The following is a 6000-nucleotide window of genomic DNA, read 5'->3' as shown; positions in this document are numbered from 1 at the left end:
AGCCTAGCCTGAATATATAATTGCTCAGCTGCAGAAGATTATTTTTTTTTATTATTACACCTGATAGAGAGCTGCAGGAATAGACTGATGATCTGATTTGGCACAACCTCAAGCTGTGCATTATTTTTCCTGTGCATGGACAATTTCTAGTTTGTGGTAACTGAACTGCATTCAATACTTAGTTTCTCTAGAAGTTATTAATTGTAATAGGGTACATTAGGATGACAGCAAAATTTCACGTTTTTATGAAGAATCATGAGTATTGAATCAGTAGCAATAAGGTAAAATAGGAAGACGTGTGTACATACACATATGTATCTGACTATACCTGAGTCTGTGTATATATCTTCAGAACATGGAGGCGACAAAAGAAAAAGCAGACTTCCCTTTATCTTTTCATAAAACCTATTGTGATTCTTCATAAAAAAAGAATCACATATTCTTGTTGTCATATGTTTATGTTGTGTAGAGAAACACTCACTTACGTTCTTTTTGACATCAGACTTGGCTTTTATCAAAGGCAGATTCTAAGAGACAAGGGAATCAAAAGCAGTCTAGCCAGCGTATCTACAAGCTGCTCTCCGGCACTGCTATTCCCAGATAAAGCCAGACTAATTAGAATATAGGTATAAGGTTATAAATACCTAGCATCATTCAAAGGTTCGATGTATCTGGCAAGAACGCAAATTAAAAGTCCATTTTATCCGTGTGCATACATTCATGTACTAAGAGAAACGGTGCTCTCACTTACTGGTTCTGTTATAAAAAGCTATCCAAAGTAACAACAACAACAACAAGTATTTGGCTTTCAGCACAAGCCTATTTATCCATTGTCTTTCAAGTTCATCTCAAACATTCAGATCAACAAAGATAGGTGATCAAAGGCATTCATTAGGTTTGGCAGTATACCCAGGTTTTAGATAGCCTTTGATACTTTGTACCTCAGTGGCATATATAGCAAATTGTGCTCAGAAGGGTATGACAAATAAAAATCATGTTGTAAGCACATAACTTCAGAAACAGTACACTGATGAAAATATGACAGCCATGAAAGATTTTTATTATTAAGCTGATTAAGCTTGGTAGCCATAGAAGTTCATAACAGATCTGTATAAACTATGTTGGTATATATGTATTATTTCAGAGCTAGACTAAGGTGCGTTGGTGAAAATTTCAGTATGTACGAATGGACCATGTCTCTGTTACAGGTACCGGCATTATTCTTGTCAGCAGCAGAACGCATCAGTAGATTTCACTATGGGAAGCTCTGTAGGATGGTACACCAGTGTAGGTATGCTATTTAAAAAAAATTGCATATGTGTATGGCTAATTTAGTCTCTGATTATAAAGGCGGGGGATGTTTTTGTCAGATGTTTGTAATATGTTAAGGCTTTTTTGTTGTTACAAATCCGTTTCTCAGACTGCACAGTGGTAATTGAATTGATTATATGCATCAGGATATTCTTTTCCTCCAGTGGAAAAGGCAGTTTAATTATGTTTAAAGCTTCTAATACAAGATGCTGTTCATTTTAGTCTGACTTTTGTAAGAACTTTTTTTTTTAATTTCTTTTTGCAAGATAATAAAAACCCAAAACAATGCTATGAGCAAAACAACTAGATTACTTGAACAGTAATTAGCAAAGACATCAGGTCAAAGGAATGCAAACATACAAGTCTATTGCTATGCCTCACTGCAAAACTCTAGTATGCTGTGTTAGTAGATTTGTTAAATCTTTCAGCAATTGCAGAGAAATGAGTATCAACATGTCTGGTTGTACCTGAGTATTTTTAATACTTTCAAGATGTATATCTAATACTCAGATGTATTCAGATTAATTTATTCAGACATTTCTTAAGTTCAGGCTTATTTCTGGTGGAGACAGAAGCTTTCTATTAGCAACAAATTATGCAAGCCTTTCTTCTGCATTTCACCTAAACAGAACAGTGACATAACAACTTAAGTAACTGCTAAAACATTGCTGAGACATCAGGTTAATTTGGCAGTAAGGCCAATTAAAAAAAAAAAAAAGGCAAAATCTTTTTTGGGGACTAAAGCCCTGTTCTTCATAAAGTTCCTAACATCTTTGTGAGTTGGAGTATCCTGATTTTATGTTCGCACACTAACTTTCAGACAAGAAATAAAAAAAAAAAAAAGGTTGGGTTTTTTTTTCCCCTAATACATATAAAGTTGACAGAGGGAAAGGAATGGTAAATTCTTGTTACCAGTATATAATATATATTTACTTACAATTCCAACTTGTGGGCTGATGACTTCAACATACCACCATTTTAATTCTTTTATATATGCGCCATGCTATTCCCTTAGTTCTAAACAGAATATTACTTGCAGTATTATAGGGTCAGTGGTGCTTTATGATGGTTCTGTAATTGAAGTAAAGTTAAATCTTTCCTGAGGCAAGTGGGGTGAAAGTCAAAAGCATTATTGCTATCTGAGGAGGATCAATTGCTGAGACATCCCCCCAGGACATACTTGACAGATACACCTCTTTTAAGGCTGTCTTTTGAAAATAAACTAAAGTGGATTTTTTCCTCCTCTTGTGAGGGCCATACAGTGAATAAGAAAGAGTATGGCCAAAGATATCTTATGTTGGTGCATGCAGTCCTCAAAAGGTTTCACCCAGCACTCTGGGTAACTTATCAGACTTTTTGTAGCTTTCAGGATCACAGACTTCAAGATTAGCTATTTTAACTAAATATTTGGGTGAAACATTCAGTACAAAGCAATAAAGTTTTTTCCTCAAGTAATGGATTTTGATTTATCAAGTTTTCAAGTAGGGTCCTGCTCTTAGCTGACAAGAATGCAAGCAAAATGATCTGGCTTTTTCATTCCTAGGCTTCTTTAGCATTTGATAACATACAGTCAACTATACTTATTCTTAAATAGTGAATATTTTTATAAGCAAGTTTCCAGAATATTTGAAATCTAGGTTACCTTATTAATTTATAATAATATATATATTTCACACCTGGTTTGTTTATATCTGGGAGTTCAGGATATTTCCATTGATACAAAGGTCTAACCTCAGATTTTTAGTGCTATCATAGTAAAGCATATTACTGAGATTGTTTAGTTTTATAACTTGATGTATAATTACTACACTTCACCCTTTAACGTCTACAGTTGTGCTTTCCTACCCATCTTCATGTAGCTCAGAGAGATGTAGAAAGGCAAGATTTAGCATAGAATTTTGAGATGGGGGATAAAAATAAAAAACCCAAACCGCACAACAAAAAAAACAAAAGCAAACCAAACACAACCTTAGAACACATAAGGACTAAAGAAAACAAACAAAACAACCAAACCCAAACACAATACCTATCAGTATCAGAGGACACAGAGGACAGAATTTACCAAATTTAGTAAACTTCCTATCAGTAAGTTGACTATAAGAAAGAACACTCCTCTCTTCCAGATGCACCTGGCATTCCGCTTTGCTTCCGGAGTCTCTCCGAGGTGGTCTATTACTTTTAAATGCACAAATATGTAACCGTATGTGCCAAGCCTTAGTGCAATTATATTTTCATTTGAACACACCTCAGAGCAGTCTATAGTATTTAAACATTATCAATGCAAAGCTTTAGCATCACGCACTACCATAACTGCAACAATTTGTCCTTGCAGTGGTGAAATCTGATATTACAATATATCCCAATTCCTGTGGTATCTGGAGTAGAGTAGCAAGTGTTACTACAGTAAACTCTTAAGTTATACTTAAAACATGGGATTTAAGAAGCTTTCATTTATCAGAAGGAGTGAGAGGTGGCAGCTAGTTCATACATTTGAAAAATACAATGAAATCTCACATCTAAGTGACCAAAAGATGCAACAGGCCTATTCAAGAAGAATTTTCATTTCTGTAGCAATCCTAGGAAGTCTTTGAGTATGGGTAGGAAATAGGATTTCTTCTCATATTTGACACAATATAGTTGATCTAAAATAATAGATCATAGACTTACTTAGTTTAATACAGGCCATGTAATTCACTTGAGTATTTAACTTAAACATATGGAAAATACTAGTTACTCTTAGGGGTAGGAAGTAGAGTCAAGTGATTAAAAATCTTCTGGTTAATTTTCCTGGTAGCTTTTTGTTGGTTGTTTTTCTAGGAAGTTAAGAATTCTCTGAGGAAAGCTTCAAAATGTTTGTGTGGCTTTGTGAGCAATGGAAAGAATTTACAACAAATATGCTACCGCTGCATAGTGATATGGAACAATAGATAATAAAATAGTCAAGAACGAAGGATCAGTAGGACTCCCTTTCTATAAAATAGCTTTTCCTAGGAGAGAGTGGAACTGCTGTAGAACAACTTATATGAAACATTTGAGATGATGCTTGCCAAGGAAGCCTACCTTGGAATGTGGCAAAAAGCCAATATGTTCTAATTACCTTTGCTTTGCAGTTCAAGTTCCTGAAGAACTTGAGTGCTACTTGGAAGCAGTTAGTACTGTAGAATGTGATAATCCTGAGTAAATTCAATTGTTCTGCTGGGCCAGAAATCTAAGCGGTCCTTCAAAAAAAAATAAGAACATACTGAAAATACTGTTTTATAAAAAAGACTTGACAAGGATATAAAATGCTAGGTAGCCAGAGTTGAGAGCATTATAAATAATCATTTATGTAGGTTATGAAAAATAACAATTATTTTCTTACGAAATAGGTAGTTTTCACATTGAATACTGCATTCCTCATTCAAGGAAAAGAAAGAATAACAGTTTCAAGAAAACATTTTTCATAAAAGGAGAGAATATAGAATCATTCTTTCACAGTAACTTAATGCAGTGGAAAAGTTTCAAAGCAATAAGCCATATAAATGCTATTCTTACCACAACTATCTACTACAAGGCATAACACCCTTGGTCTTCATTAGCATTTCAGAATAAATGCATGTCGTTATGTATGTCAGTATGTCATACTGAAGCAGCTGTTGATATGCTATACAGCTGCTTTCGGTTACGTTAGCATCTATCTTCAAACAGTCTGAACTGCTTTATTTTTAAGCTTAACCTGAACTTGTTAGTCTGATTTCCCATTGATAGTACAAAAGTAAACAAACAGCAAAAAGGCTACTGTTATCAGGCAGCCTTAATCACTACCTGCCTTCATACCTTTCCCTCTTCCTCCGCTTCACTGCTGCCATCAGTTCCAAAGTTGTTGCATCATCTGTGCTGCATTAGATGTATGCCACCCAGTAGGCTTTCCCACTGCGAATGCCAACTGCGTTTATCTATTTTTAATTAAGACGTTGCAGAGGACTTTTCAATTCATAGAAGTTATAGAATTAGGCTAAAAGAAGTTTTACAAGTTATTCGTACTAGAATTAGACACTACCAGACAGATTTAACTGAATCAGTCTTTGTACTTCATTAGAGAACTTTTCATTTTTTGGCTTAATTTTCTAAACACAAGCTTTCACTTTCAGCATAATAGCGTGAATACTAACCTGCATAACAATCACAAATGATGTGCTCAAAGCCAGTCACAGGTCTGACTGCAGCCAAGCTTTTTGCGATTTTTTTTGCCTGGGGTTAGAGCTTCACACTGCATCAGGGCATTTGGGCTACATTCCTGACTGTCACATGGAGGAAAAAGTGTGGATTTGGTTAAGTTCTCTGCACCTCATCTTTCTCCTCTGTAAAGAAAGAGTAGGAGCACTGCTATGCTTTAGGGCTTAGGTGCAATTTCACAATACATGTAACACAGTCTAATTACATGCTGCTGCCAAAGGGACAGTCCCTTTTCCCCCTTCCAGCCCCAGCTGCACGTTTCTGCCCCTTCTCTCACACTGGATCTAGCAGTCATAACACTGCGTGGTGAATCAGATTTTTATGTTTTCATGACTAATGTCACAGTCCCAGCACTTCTCAATCAACGCGGGAAGGCTCAACGAGTGGATGAGGTGTGCAGAGACTGGAATCTCCCCATTTGGCAACAGCCTACAGATCCAATTACTTGGTTTGTGAAACTGCATCCTGAGTAGT

Source organism: Charadrius vociferus, unplaced genomic scaffold (assembly GCF_000708025.1).
Source record: "Charadrius vociferus isolate BGI_N301 unplaced genomic scaffold, ASM70802v2 scaffold67, whole genome shotgun sequence".
Classification (NCBI taxonomy): domain Eukaryota; kingdom Metazoa; phylum Chordata; class Aves; order Charadriiformes; family Charadriidae; genus Charadrius; species Charadrius vociferus.
Note: the sequence above shows the minus strand (reverse complement) of the source record.